Genomic DNA, 15178 nt, shown 5'->3' with positions numbered 1-15178 from the left:
TTTTATGGCATTTTTATTTTATTTTACTTGTTATGGCAGCGATCTGCGATTTTTTTTATGGCGGACACATCGGACACTTTTGACACTATTTTGGGACCATTCACACTTATACAGCGATCAGTGCTATACAAATGCAGTGATTACTGTATACATGTGACTGTCAGGGAAGGGGTTAACTGGGGGCAGGAATGGGTTAAGTGTGTCCTAGGGAGTGATTCTAACTGTAAGGGGGTGTGGCTACGTGTGACACATCACTAATCGCTACTTCTGATGAGAGGAAGCAGACGATCAGTGACATGTCACCAGGCAGAACTGGGAGATGCTTAGTTTACAAAGGCATCCCCTCATTCTGCCGTTCTGTGACCCGATCGCAGGACAGGTCTGGTAACGGAGACTGCGGCGGATGCGCGCACGCGCCCACTAGGGGGCAGGATTCAAACGCAATGTATGTATACATTGTATATATATGCACACGCCCGCTAGGGGGCAGGATTCAAAAGCAATATATATAAAAGCAATGTATATATAGTACCAAGTACCATTCTGCTGACGTATATCTGCGTTAGACAGTTGGCAAGAGGTTAAAGGGAACGATGTACAGCTATGACTGTCCGCAGGAACAGGCCGACCTGCCACAGTATACTGATGGCGGCTGGTTGGCAAGCGATTAAACAATAAAATACATTTAGGAAGCCTTGTTGCTCAGAAGGATGTTCATAGATACCGCTGCCCTTGTTTCTACAGTAATATTCTGGACCTTTTTTCTTATAGTAGTAAAGCTTTAGAAATTTTCTGGGAACCGTATTCATTTAATTTTAACTAAATTACGCACTCCTCGAGACACTTATCTTAGGATATAGTAAAGAAGTGTAAAGCACCATCAATACTGTGTGAAGAGCATGCTTCCTAATTTCTGTGGAAGTTTCTTAGTGACGCATATTAGAAATGTGCAATAATGACATTTCATAACAGTAATGGGGAAAAATAAGTAATTTTGTACTGTAGAAGAAAAACAGTCAATATAACTCTGTTTAGTCCACAGATATATTTATACTAATAACTTTTGTTGCCAGTTTGGCTGGACTGAAAAGTAGGGTCATTTTTTTCCCTTTGTGCTGTTGCCAAAAAAATGTCTCTGGATTGAGAGGCAGCACAGCTGATGCTCTGCCTATTCTACTAACTGAGAAAGCACAACATTAAGGGTGGCTAGCTTCCTAAATAAAAATATGAAACCAACAGCACAAAGACCTGTGATTAAAATACACTGAATTTTCCTGGTGACCCCTCTTAATTATGCAGAAGTTATTAAGGTTCATTCTGATGAATACCAATAAGCACTGCCAACACACACTTGGTTGAGCACTTGGAGAATTTTCTTTATCTTGATTAGGGATGAGCTTCGTATTCGAGTCGAACTCATGTTCGAGTCAAACATCGTATGTCCGATTGTTCGTCAAATTACTAACGTTTTGGGCCGTTCGCTCCAAATTCGAGTTACGTTTCACATCCCATAATTCACCGCGGCATTGCAGTGCATTGCTGGCTGATGATTGGCCAAGCATGCACTATGACCCGAATGCTTGGCCAATCACAGCTTGCAATAAACGGAGAGCCATAATTGGCCAAAGCCAGGGTGGCTTTGGCCAACTATATATCAGGGGGTTTAGTACACGCCCCACACTATAAAAGGCAGGTCAGCCTTGTGTAGTGTGTTGCGGTGGTTAAAAGAGAGAAGACAGAGAGAGAGAGAGAGTGTCATTTTTAGTAGGTGGATAGAGCAAGCAGGCAGGCAGGCTAGTCAGTTAAAGTTACAGTGTGTAGAGGATATATATGCATCACAGGTGTTGTATATATATTTATACACTGTATAGTTTAGCTAGATCAGCTCTTCCTAATTTACTGGCAGGCAGGTGATTGTGCTAGCTGCAGCATTCTCACGTGGGGGAATTGCCTGTGTCCTCTGCATTGTGCACCATAAAGCTACGTGGTGTGTGTACTGCCTTTGTCCTCTGTATGTTGGGGGGTATGTGATCGAGAGTCCTAAAAAAGGATACAGCACCTCATCCCAAAATAGATTCAAAGGAGGGGAATTTTTTGGAAGAGTTGGGGGGATTATTGCGGTGCGATGAAGAAAACCAGACAAAGTATGTATGTATATATAAAAATATATGAAAAAGGTTTATTCATTCAATTTTTACAAAATATAGTAATTCAATATACAGATAGTGCATAAATTATTTTGTGGGAGCAAGATCTAGAAATAATTTTTTCGATCAGGTCGACCCTACTAGTTTCGCCTCTTGGCTTCTTCAGGGGAATTAGGACAAGATCGTCTCTCTAGATTACTCTAAAGAGATGAAAAAGAATAAAACAATTTTAACATATGCATACAATATAAGCTCTAAAAGAACATCGCACTTTCGGCCCGCCCGGTAACCGTAAGTCACAAACAACTCACAATATTCCACTAAATACGCACTCGTCCACCCCATTACAGGGTAGACCATCCATCGCGGTTAAGGCCTCTAACCCCACACTACTACCATCAGTTGGGATTATCCCCTCTATCCCCTCCGCTCTATCCTCATCCATCATACGACGGGTAAGCGAACCTCTCATTCCTACAATGTTTCCATCTAACACACAGTTAATCGATCCCAAGATTGCTCCCATTTTTTTAGGGAAAAATCAGGAACAAAACCCAACACCTACTCCTCAAGCTCCAATGTTGGCACTTCAGGACTAGAGGTAATCAACCTTTCAAGTGAAAACCTGACCACTGAACAAATCCATGTACTTGGCCTTGGACTAACTTTTTGCCCATCAGCTGATATGGACAAATTTCAGCTGATAAAAGACACACATTTATTTGCTCGACGCTTACTATTTAAGGTTCTTTATGATAAACCGAAACAATCAGACGGCATTGATTTTTCATTGATGGATTACACTGATCGGGAACTCCAGGCAATGGATGACCTGATGTGTCTATGGGAGGAGGGTCAGACTGGAGATGATACCACACCAAGATCTGTTGGTCTGGTCGTCTCTGGTGTGACCTTCCCTCCCCCGGCTTCATACAAGCCCAAATCGAGATCTTTTCCATCTTTACAGATGAATCCCAACCTTTGGGCTTTTGTTCAACAAGTGACAAATGAAATTCAACTTATGGACTTGAACAGGAGGGTTGATAAAAACTTGTCCCCTGCTCTGTTGAAAGCTGTGTCTGACTTGCAAAACCATCCCGGATTGATCATAAAGCCAGCCGATAAAGGCGGAAACGTCGTTGTCATGGATGTCGGGGCATATGAGTCCATGTGCCTCGACATCCTTGGCAACAAAGACTGGTACAGACCGATCTCTAAGACTTTAATAGAAAACTTCAATAAGGAGTACTATGAACTGATTTTTGAAGCCTATCAAAAAGGCACGATCGATTTAAATACCTGGAATTTTTTGAACGTGAGGGAATCCAAAATCCCTACATTCTATGCACTACCAAAAGTTCATAAATCTTTAGAACATCCCCCAGGTCGACCGATCGTTTCGGGATGCAACGGTTTAACAGAAAAAGCCAGCACCTTGGTGGACAGATATTTGTTACCACATGTTACGTCTCTTCCCTCTTATGTAAAGGACACCATCCACCTGCTCCAAACTCTGGATGGTAAGTCCATTCCACCTGGATCTTGTCTGGTGGCCCTCGACGTGGAGAGTCTGTATAACTGTATACCACACTCCAAAGGCCTTGAAATTATATCCATAGAATTACAGGCACGTGGCCTAAACTCTGATCCCTACAATGCTTTTGTCCTGAAACTTTTGAAGTTTATCTTAACAAGAAATGTATTTATGTTCGACTCCTCCCACTTCCTCCAGATACAGGGAGTGGCTATGGGGACCAAGTGTGCCCCCAGCTACGCTAACCTGTATCTGGGGGGGTGGGAGAAGGAGATCTTTTCGAACATATGTCTGTCAAAACTGTTGTCTAAGGCCATTAAATGGTACAGATATATAGACGACATACTGATTTTGTGGTATGGCTCTAGGGAGGAACTCACACTCCTTATGCAATTATTGGCTACTAACACCTTCAACCTAAAGTTCACCATATAATGTAGCCAAACTGATGTAAGTTTCCTGGATCTGCGTATCCATGTTGACCGTATGGGTCGCTTGCATACATCATTGTATCGCAAGCCGTCTGCGGGCAACACTGTTTTGCACGCGACCAGTGCCCACCCTGAACCACTCTTGGATAGCATTCCTTACAGCCAGTTCCTGAGGCTCAAAAGAAACTGCACCAGAGACACAGATTTCCACACTGCAGCTAATGATCTATACTGTAGATTACTCTCCAGGGGCTACAGTCGATCCTTGCTCAAAAGATCATTCAACAAGGTGATCAGACTAGACCGATCTAATCTTATTTATTCAAATGCCAACAAACAACCTAATAAAACTGACTCTATCAGAATAGTGACCAAATTTTCGCAACAGCATATTCAAATGCGACAGATTTTTAAAAAATTTTGGCCCCTACTTCTAGCCGACAATACGATATCAAAATATATAAAACCATATCCTGAAATCACATTTAAACGGACTCCCTCACTGAGGGATCACCTTGTCCAAAGTCACCACACCAGAAAGGAATGTGAGACATCTACTATTAAAGGTACTTTTTCTTGTGGTAACTGTGACATTTGTCGGTTTATATATACCAATGATGTCACTCTTTTACCCAACGGTCGCATTCACAAACTAAAGTTCCGTGTCACCTGTCAATCGGTGGGCGTCGTCTACTTGGCATCTTGCCAATGTGGATGTTTCTATGTTGGCAAGACCAAGAGACCGTTTTTTAAACGCATTAGAGACCATGTCAACCCTCTATATAAGCGTCTAATGACCACTGCTTTAAATAGACATGTAGGTTGCCTACATGACTTTGATCTTAACGCTGTAAGTTTCTCAGCCCTGGAGCATGTTCCTATACATGTTCGAGGTGGAGGAATTGACCAGACCTTACTCCAACTTGAAACCAAATGGATACATCAGTTAGATGCCACTAAATTTCCGGGGTTGAACGAATATATCAGTTTCAAGCCCTTTCTGTGAAAGAAATATTTATAAGAAATTCTATTATTATTAAATAAAATGGTGTGGCCTCTACGTTATTCCATCTAAGAAAGGTGTTATGGTCTGGTCATTTCCTCCCTCCTCATTACATCCTGCTCTATTGCCACTCTCCAGCAGGTCCTACATGTATTCTACTTTGACCACCAAACTCTTTGCCCCATATTCCACCTAGTGGGCAAGTTCCGGCACTGGCTAAAATCAACCCACCTGCTCCCATTTATGATGGGGGCAATAATGTGTTATATATTGCTATATATCATTATAACAACCACATTTACTTCCTTTGAATATTGATGTATAATTTATGAATCAATAATAATGTTGTCGATTTTTGATTGTATGTATTGAAATATACTGAATACATATGTTTGTACATATAGTGTAAACCCTACATTTTTCATTTTATTGGTAAATATGTTGTATATAATTTTTTATTTTGGCTTGGGTCTCTGGCTTGGCAATTTTTCCTTTCTGGGTTCACCTATATGTGGGACTAGCTTGAGCCCTAATTAGTTCTGGAGGTAATGCGCATCCTTCCCATTAAGCCACTACAGCCCTTTTCCATACATCAGCCCATTCACGTCCCTGTTCAGGGTCTCTCTCCCCTTCTTATTAGTGATTTTTTGTTTGTCTTAATTCTTTATTATATTTTGACTTCTACAATATATGATCTACTGCTTTTGCTTTCATGTTTGATTGCTTGGTTTGCCTTGATCAGTCAGCTTGCGGTCATGGTCCACGCCGCTCTGTGTATGTGTGACTGTTTTGGTGCTGCTGGCTGGCAATCGCTCTCTTTTAGTGCTCTGTGTTCCTCCCCTCTGCACTCATACGTTTCCTTCCTTTTTTCCTTTTTCTCCAGAGTGCGGCTCCGCTGATTGGCCGGTGTCATCATATGACACGGCTGCTTCAGCGCTAAGGAGTGTGGGAATTGTAGGCATCTCAGCGACCATGTGACCTCTGAGATCCAATCGCGATGCACCCGCCTCCCCAACAGGCTATATATAGCATGATATGATCATTATCTGTCTGCTACCAACAGGGTACTGACAGATGTCTTTATTCCTCTTAAAGATAGGTAAGTTTCCATCCTGCAACCATTCACTCTCCTCACTATTGTCTCCTCTGTGTAAGGTTTGAATACTTATGGCTAAACCTTCACTTTTCCATTTATTTTCATTCATTTTCTACCCTTTTTAAAGGAGATTATCTGTGGACTTTTCAGCTGCAATTGACTGGTCCTTGATTTTTGCTGCAAACGACTATCCTTTGACTTTCTATCACCAGCTGATGTTTGCTTGCACTCAGACTGTTCATCTAGTTAAATACTCCATGTAAGTTGATCCCTTGCTTACACTTAATAATTCAGTTACCCATGTTCTCACTAACTTTATGAAGTATACTAAATCTATTCAAACACTTTTTTTTTTTCTCAGATGAATTGAGGCTCTTCAGTGCCCATGTTATTGTCTTACTTAATTCCCCTGTATTCACCTTGATTTTATTACGCTTCAAGGTATGGCTGTTTTACATATATTAACCCTATTGACTATATTATGGATTTGTTTAATTAGTTGAAACAGATCATAATTTAATAACACATATTCTAACATAGATTCTTTTTCTTCTGTATTTTTAAGTCCTGTCAGTTGAACTTGGATTTCAATATCCACCCTGAGGGGGTTTTTCCTTGACTGGCTGTGCATGAAGCTAGGGTAGGTTTTATTTCTCCTACCTATGGATTTTTGCTGCCAGCCCCCTCTCATGGGCCGAACAGCATTGGCTGCTACCAGGCTGTGGATATATGCGCATTTGCTCCTATGAACTTTGGTTTCTCTTGCCCCGCCAGAGATCCCAGCCAAACTTTTGTTTGTACTCTATATACATGACATGTTTTGTTGAACATATATAATCGAAGTTCTTTTAGAGCTTATATTGTATGCATATGTTAAAATTGTTTTATTCTTTTTCATCTCTTTAGAGTAATCTAGAGAGACGATCTTGTCCTAATTCCCCTGAAGAAGCCAAGAGGCGAAACTAGTAGGGTCGACCTGATCGAAAAAATTATTTCTAGATCTTGCTCCCACAAAATAATTTATGCACTATCTGTATATTGAATTACTATATTTTGTAAAAATTAAATGAATAAACCTTTTTCATATATTTTTATATATACATACATACTTTGTCTGGTTTTCTTCATCGCACCGCAATAATCCCCCCAACTCTTCCAAAAAATTCCCCTCCTTTGTCCTCTGTAGTTTGCACCTAAAGCTACTTGGTGTGTACTGCCCATGTCCTCTGCAGTTTGCACCTAAAGCTACGTGGTGTGTACTGCCCGTGTCCTCTGAAGTTTGCACCTAAAGCTACGTAGTGTGTGTACTGCCTTTGTCCTCTGTAGTTTGCACCTAAAGCTACTTGGTGTGTACTGCCCGTGTCCTCTGCAGTTTGAACCTAAAGCTACGTAGTGTGTGTACTGCCTTTGTCCTCTGCAGTTTGCACCTAAAGCTACGTAGTGTGTGTACTGCCTTTGTCCTCTGCAGTTTGCACCTAAAGCTACTTGGTGTGTAATGCCCGTGTCCTCTGTAGTTTGCACCTAAAGCTACGTGGTGTGTATACTGTCTGTGTCTGTGCTATTTTTCTCAATGATTTTCATCCATATTTCAGAGACCAGACATTACATTAAAGCCGCAAGCAGTTTTAAATTATTTTTTTCTTATAGTAATCTAATTTTGTGCAGGGACAGTTCTAAACATGTGCCACTTCACAGGCATACTATAGACACCCAGCAGGTACAATATTTAAAGGAATTTTTCATTTTATTATTTTTTTATTAAAGCATCATTAAAATCACTGCTCTAGAAAAAACAACCGTTTTTAAAACTTTTTTTTCATTGATACATGTTCCCTGGGGCAAGACCCGGGTTCTCAAAGACGTTTTACGACAATAACTTGCATAGTAGACTTTAAAATGAGCACTTTTGAATTCGAACGTTTGAGTCCCATAGACGTCAATGGGTTTCTAAATGTTCGCGCAAACGGGGGGTGTTCCACTCATCCCTAATCTTGATATTACCCATAGGCGTGCGCACAGGGTGTGCCAGGTGTGCCCAGGCACACCCTAATCACCCTGTGCAGTACAGATTCCCACTACTGCCCTGGTTCCCCCCTCCTTCCCCCCACAGCGCCTCCGGCTTCCCTACTCTCCTCTCCCTCTAGCTGTTGCTGCGGGTATGTTTTAGGATGAGTGTGGGAAGTGGTCGGTAAATATGTAACTTACTGGGCCCTTCCCTTTCATCGTGAGTGATTGCTACAATGTGTTTGATCTTTGGGGTGCACACCCTAATGCAATAGGCTGTGCACACCTATGATATTACCTATTCCCATGTCTGTAAGCATGAGGTCAATACTATGCTAGGCTGCATTCCTTTCAGCTCTGGTGAATGTCATGAGAGAGATCCTCAAAAAAAGACACCTTTTAGCCCCCAGTATGTAGGCAAATCAATGACACGTCCCTGCAACAGACCCGATTACATGGACCACAAAGATCTAAGGACCATACCCAGAGCGAATTTCTTTTCTGCAGCCCATGAAATTCTCTTGATTCCTCCATCAGCACAGACAGTGTTGATGCAGGAATCCCCTCTCCCAGGCCATTGTCTTATCCTGGCGGGAAAACTGCCCCCCGCCCCTGGTTGGAATGGTTCGAATTTCAGCTGGTTCCTGCTGAACCAGCCAAGATTAAAACCGTATATGGCCAGCCTAATATGCAGAAAATTATTGGCTAAGACATACAAGTGCTTTATATTGGCTTTTCAAGATAACAAATTAAGTAATATAGAGGTTGGATGAAAAGTTTAGGGAAGTATTAAGCCTCGTACACACAAATCAAATGTGTGATGTCAGGGTTTTGTTGGAAAATCTGACCATTTATATGCTCCATCGGACAAATGTTTTATAGCATGCTTTCAAATTTTCCGACAACAAATGTGTGCCACTGGATTATCTGATCGTGTGTGCACAAGTCCATCGGAAAAAAATCCAAAGTACAAACACGCATGCTCCGGACCAATGCTAACCACAGCACAACATTAGCAGAAGTCGCCCAAAGGGTGGCGCTAAAGAGCTGAAAAAACATGTAGTTTTGTGTATGTTGGCTGAAAAAGTTCTGCCGTCTGTATGCATACCAAGTTCACGGCCAACGCCCTGCGCACAAAATTCCACGGATTTGTCCGATGGAAATCCGATCGTGTGTACGAGGCTTGAGACTTTTGGTGCAACAATACATTTTGTATAGAGATGTACACATCAAAACAAAAAGAGGAACAACTGAGGGTGCATGAGAGACAGAGGGATTTGGTCTCAAAAGAGGGACAGTCCCTCGAAATTTGTGTCAGGTAGAAGCTACGCATGAGTAAAAGTTGAAAATAAATATGTGAACTCTATTTCCTGAGACTTGTAGTTGAAGCCTGCCAACAACACAATCAAGCCTTTGTTCATGTGATTAACCTTTCCTGCCCTACTACGATATTATTATACAGGATTATGATATATGTGTATTTGTATGAACCATACAAGTCTGAGTGTATTGTCATGGACCAGAGGTGGCTCTTTAATTAGGCAAATTAGGCGGTCGCCTAAGGCCTTGCACTCACAGGGGCCTCGCGGCCGGCCTAACTTGTCCAATGCATTACCCCAGTTTTGAGGGACAGAGGACCTTAATGCTGCTGTGCTCAGGCAGTATTATGAGCCCCGACTCAGTTGTGGGGCTACCAGCGTCCCTAACAACCAGTGAATATCAGTGACACCACCCCGTATGACATCTATGACCCAGTATGCCCTTGATCAATGTCGTCACAAGGGGCGGGTTCACCAGGTGACGTCACCGGGTGGCTCCCGCCCCTTAGTTATTAAAGAGCAGGATCTGGGGGCCGCCTTGTTAAAGGGGGCTTCCAGATTCAGATAAACCCCCTGCCTGCAGACCCCCACAACCACCGGCCAGGGTTGTGAGGAAGAGGCTCTTGTTCTTTAATTATTTTTACCATCATGGGTGTGAGTGGGGCCCCATGTCAAGTTTTGCCTAAGGCCTCACAAAGCCTAGAGCCGCCTCTGTCATGGACCATAGTTGTATAAATAATTTTTGTATTGTGTTTATGAAGTGCTGTTGAAACTATTGCAGTGTTTTGTGGATTCTGTAGCTATCGTTGGTTCTTTACCTGTGGATGGGTGTAAGTGTGGCTTGAATATTTGAAAAGATTCGAGGTGTTTATACCAAGGGTCTTCCTGTGGGGGGCAGTGTATATGTGATGAGAGATGGCCCAGAAAGGAACATGCTGTGTGTAAATTTTTTTGTTAATCCTGGGGACCTCACTGATGAGAATAGTGTTCTGTGATCATTTAAAGTATTTATTATTACAGGTACCCATATAGCACCGTCAATTTTTACGCAGCACTTTACACACACACTTACTGGCCACTTTATTAGGTACACCTGTTCAATTGCTTGGTAACACAAATTGCTAATCAGCCAATCACATGGCAGCAACTCAATGCATTTTGGCATCTAGACGTGGTGAAGACTGGCTGAAGTTCAATGGGGAAGAAAACGTGATTTAAGTGACTTTGAACGTGGCATGGTTGTTGGTGCCAGATGGGCTGGTCTGAGTATTTCAAAAACCTATGATGTCACGCACAACCATCTCTAGGGTTTGCAGAGAATGGTCTGAAAAACAGAAAATATCCAGTGAGTGGCAGTTGTGTGGACAAAAATGCCTTGTTGATGTCAGAGGTCAGAATGGGCAGACTGGTTCATGATGATAGAAAGGCAACAGTAACTAAAATAACCACTTGTTACAACCAAGGTATGCCGAATATCATCTCCGAACGCACAACACATCAAACCTTGAAGCAGATGGGTTACAGCAGCAGAATGCCACTCTTGTCAGCTAAGAACAGGAAACGAATGCCGTGTACACACGATCGGACATTCCGACAACAAAACCGTGGATTTTTTTCCGACGGAATGTTGGCTCAAACTTGTCTTCATACATAAGGTCACACAAATGTTGTCGGAAATTCCGATCGCCAAGAATGCAGTGACGTACAACACTACGACGAGCCGAGAAAAATTAAGTTCAATAATTGCGAGCATGCGTAGGATTTTTGCGCGTCAGAATTGCATACAGACGATTGGAATTTCTGACAAGAAGAAATATGGATTTTTTTGGCCTGGATTTTATTCCTGTGAACCTGTGATCTTTGACATGTACGTTTTTAACCACTTGCCGACCGCCACCAGTAGATATACGTCGGCAGAATGGCTGGTATGCGCAAAGCAACGTATGGGTACGTTGCTTTGAAATTCCCACAGTGCGGGCGAGCTCCGTGACCACACCCACTGGACCCGCGGACTTGATGTCCGCCTGTGTCCCACGATTTTGTCACGGAGTTGCAGAATGGGGGGATGCCTGTGTAAACAAGGCATCTCCCTGTTCTGCCTTGTGATCACTGCTCCCTGTCATCGGGAGCAGTGATCAATGTCGTGTCACATGTATCCCAGCCCCCACAGAGTTAGAATCACTCCCTAGGACACACTTAACCCCTTCCTTGCCCCCTAGTGGTTAACCCATTCTCTTTCAGTGTCATTTACACAGTAATCAGTTCATTTTTTATAGCAGTGATCGCTGTATAATTGACAATGGTCCCAAAATAGCGTCAAAAGTGTCTGATGTAGACCTCTTTCCTGTGCAACACCCGAGGTGCCGGCTAGTCTTACTCACCAAATATCGTGGCCCTGGGCCTCGCGGAACCTGTTCCATTTCGGGCATCTGGTGGACCCCAGGTCTCGAACGTTGCTCCCGTTCTCCAAGCTCCAGTCCCAACATGACCTCCCTAGACAAGTGTTTTACAGTTACCTGCAGATTCGCCACTATGCCCAAACTATAGCCCCGCAGCTACAATTCTCCGCTCCTTCCCCATTTGAACGCATTATACTAGACAGCCGCTCACGTAGAGGACTGATTTCCGACATTTACCAGATCCTGAACAAGCACTCCATGCAGGTCCAGGGTAAGCACCCCTATATGCTCCGCTGGGAGAAGGAACTGGGAGGGGAGATCCCGGAGGAGGCGTGGAGGGCGGTCTGGAGTCAGGCGGCCAAGAGTTCCATGTGTACCCTCTATAAGGAAAATTCTTACAAGATTCTCTTCTTTTGGTACCTGACTCCGGATGTACTCCACAAAGTTTATCCCTCCACTTCCGATCGCTGCTGGCGGTGCCAGCGAGCCAGAGGCACGCGCTTCCACATCTATTGGACGTGTCCCTTAATAGTCCCATTCTGGACCTCAACGCAACAACTATTGACCCGACTTTTTGAGACACCCATACCCTGGACCCCAAAATTCTTCCTCTTAGGTCTCTCCCAGCCAAAGCTAGCCAAACCCTATAAAAATTGCTTAGGCATGTTATCACAGCGGCGAGGTGCTTAATAGCCCTCCACTGGAAGAGGACCGCAGCCCCATCACAGGAAGCCCTTTATGCCAGGGTAAAGAACGTTGAGATAATGGAGAAAATGACGGCCAGACTGAGAGACAGACTAGACGACCACGACAGTGTCTGGGAGCGGTGGCGTTCTCGAGAGGATCCGCCCTGATCCGACGGTCGACACTAGGAGGTATTTCTCCTCCTTATCTTGCTGCTTATTCGGTCTCCACGGTCTCTTCCCTTCTCCTTCTCTTTCTGTTCTTTTTTCCTTTCCCCCCTCTCTCACTCTCTTCCCCTCCCACTTTTTTAAGTGTATTCGAAGTGTGTTATGAAAAGTTAAATGAGGCATCAGTCTCGAGGTACTGTACGCTACATATCCTACTAGAGACATTGTTACTACTGTTAGTCTGTGTGATGCCATGGTTTACAGAAGGGCCCTTCTTTCAGGGCTCTCATATTTGCTTGCTAGACGAAGCTCTCATTTTAATTCTGCCTATGTCTGCTTGCCATATTTGTACCAATGTTCTGCTGTTTTATTTTTCTAAAAGATCAATAAAAACGTTATATAAAAAAAAAAAAAAGTGTCCGATGTGTCTGCCATAATGTCGCAGTCACAATAAAAAGCGCAGATCGCTGCCATAACTAGTAAAAAAAATGATTTATAAAAATGCCATAAAACTATCCCCTATTTTGTAGACGCTATAACTTTTGCGCAAACCAATCAATATACGCTTATTGCATTTTTACCAAAAATATGTAGAATACGTATCGGCCTAAACTGAAGAAAAGTGTATTTTTATATATTTTTAGGGGATATTTGTTATAGCACAAAGGGAAAACATATTGCTTTTTTCTCAAAATGTTCCGTTTTTTTTGTTTATAGCTCAAAAAATAAAAACTGCAAAGGTGATCAAATACCACCAAAAGAAAGCTTTATTTGTGTGAAAAAAGGACATCAATTTTGTTTGTGAGCCACGTCGCAGTTAAAGCGACGCAGTGCCGAATCGCAAAAAATGGCCTGGTCATTGGGTGGCCAAATCCTCAAATAAATAGTGGCCCAGATTCAAGAAGCTATTGCGCTATTGCGCAATAGCTGTTTTGCTCCCGCGTAGCGAATGCCCCTGATTCAGGAACATCGCTACGCGGACTGCAGCCTAGGATATGACAGGCATAAGCCTCCTTATGCCTTCATATCTTAGGCTGCATTCTTGCGTTGGCCGCTAGGGTAGGGGGCAAATTGCATACTAACACCGATTCACAAAAGTTGCGCGGGCCCTGCGCACGCAAGGTACGGAGTTTCCGTACTGCGACTTTAGCATAAGGCTGCTCCTACTCATAGTAGGCGCAGCCAATGCTAAAGTATAGCCACCCTTCCCGCTCGTGAAATTTGAATTTCACGGCGTTTGCGTAAGTGAAACGTGAATGGCGCTGGACGCCATTCACGTTCACTTAGAAGCAAATGACGTCCTTGTGATGTCATTTGCCGCAATGCACGTCGGGAAAGTTTCCCGACGGAGCATGCGCTGTACGCTCGGCGCGGGAGCGCGCCTAATTTAAATGATTCCCGCCCCCGGCGGGATCATTTAACTTGCGCGCGCTTACGCCGGGCAAATTTGCCAGCGCGCCCTCGCAATTCACGGAGCTTCTGCTCCATGAATCGAGGGCAGCGCAAAATATTTGCAGGGGCGCAGGGCAAAATCGTTGCCCTGCTCCCCCGCAAATATCGCGCAATTCTACTTGAATCTGGGCCACTGCTTTTTTCTCAACATTTTCTTTTTTTTTTGTTTACAGCTCAAAAAATAAAAACTGCAAAGGTGATCAAATACCACCAAAAGAAAGCTTTATTTGTGGGGAAAAAAAGGACATCAATTTTGTTTGTGAGCCACGTCGCAGTTAAAGCAACGCAGTGCCGAATCGCAAAAAATGGCCTGGTCATTGGGCGGCCAAATCCCCCGGGCTGAAGTGGTTAAATCCTCAAATAAATAGTATGTTTTGCAAGTAAGAAATGAGGGTGAACCACAGGCGTTGACTTGCTCAATGAAGCAATGCTGGCTGACACAACTTAGTTTCTGTTTTATACAGTTACGGTATGTTCTTCCTGAACTAAGTGCGTTCTGTGACACACTACTAAACATTCAAGCCATGAATGAACAATAGCTAGGAGCATGTCTTTGTGTGATTAGAAACATTTCATTATTTCTGCCCAATCCTAGAACCAGGGTAGCACTTTCAGATATCAACAATGTTTTCATTATTATTATAAAATGAGCCAATTTGTATTTGCTACTGTTTTTGATGCATATGCATACCTCCCAATTTATGTGTTTTTCTTGGCTCCAGAAGGCAATAACATAAGATAATGGGCTTGGTTTAGGACTGGATTTGGGCAGATTGGACACACAGCTCAAACCCGAATGCACCCTCCGATGTTTTAAACACATCAAAGAGATATAAGGACACTGACAGCGAATTTGATGATGGTTAGTGATTCTTAATGGTATCTTTAAAAATAATTGGATATCTTAAAGCGGAACTGTGGTGAGGTGAAGGGTCGCAGCTC

At 43.1% G+C, this 15178-nt stretch overlaps 1 long non-coding RNA gene across 1 annotated transcript; it reads left to right on the top strand.

The window, feature by feature from the left end:
• The first annotated feature begins 5737 nt into the window (after positions 1–5737).
• Positions 5738–7219, top strand: LOC120939671. Its single transcript, XR_005749347.1, has 5 exons — positions 5738–6214; positions 6339–6470; positions 6573–6652; positions 6777–6851; positions 7118–7219. It is a non-coding gene; the product is annotated as an uncharacterized LOC120939671 (long non-coding RNA).
• Positions 7220–15178: the final 7959 nt, after the last annotated feature.

Source organism: Rana temporaria, chromosome 5, assembly GCF_905171775.1.
Source record: "Rana temporaria chromosome 5, aRanTem1.1, whole genome shotgun sequence".
Classification (NCBI taxonomy): domain Eukaryota; kingdom Metazoa; phylum Chordata; class Amphibia; order Anura; family Ranidae; genus Rana; species Rana temporaria.
This window is presented reverse-complemented; position numbering and strand designations above follow the sequence as displayed.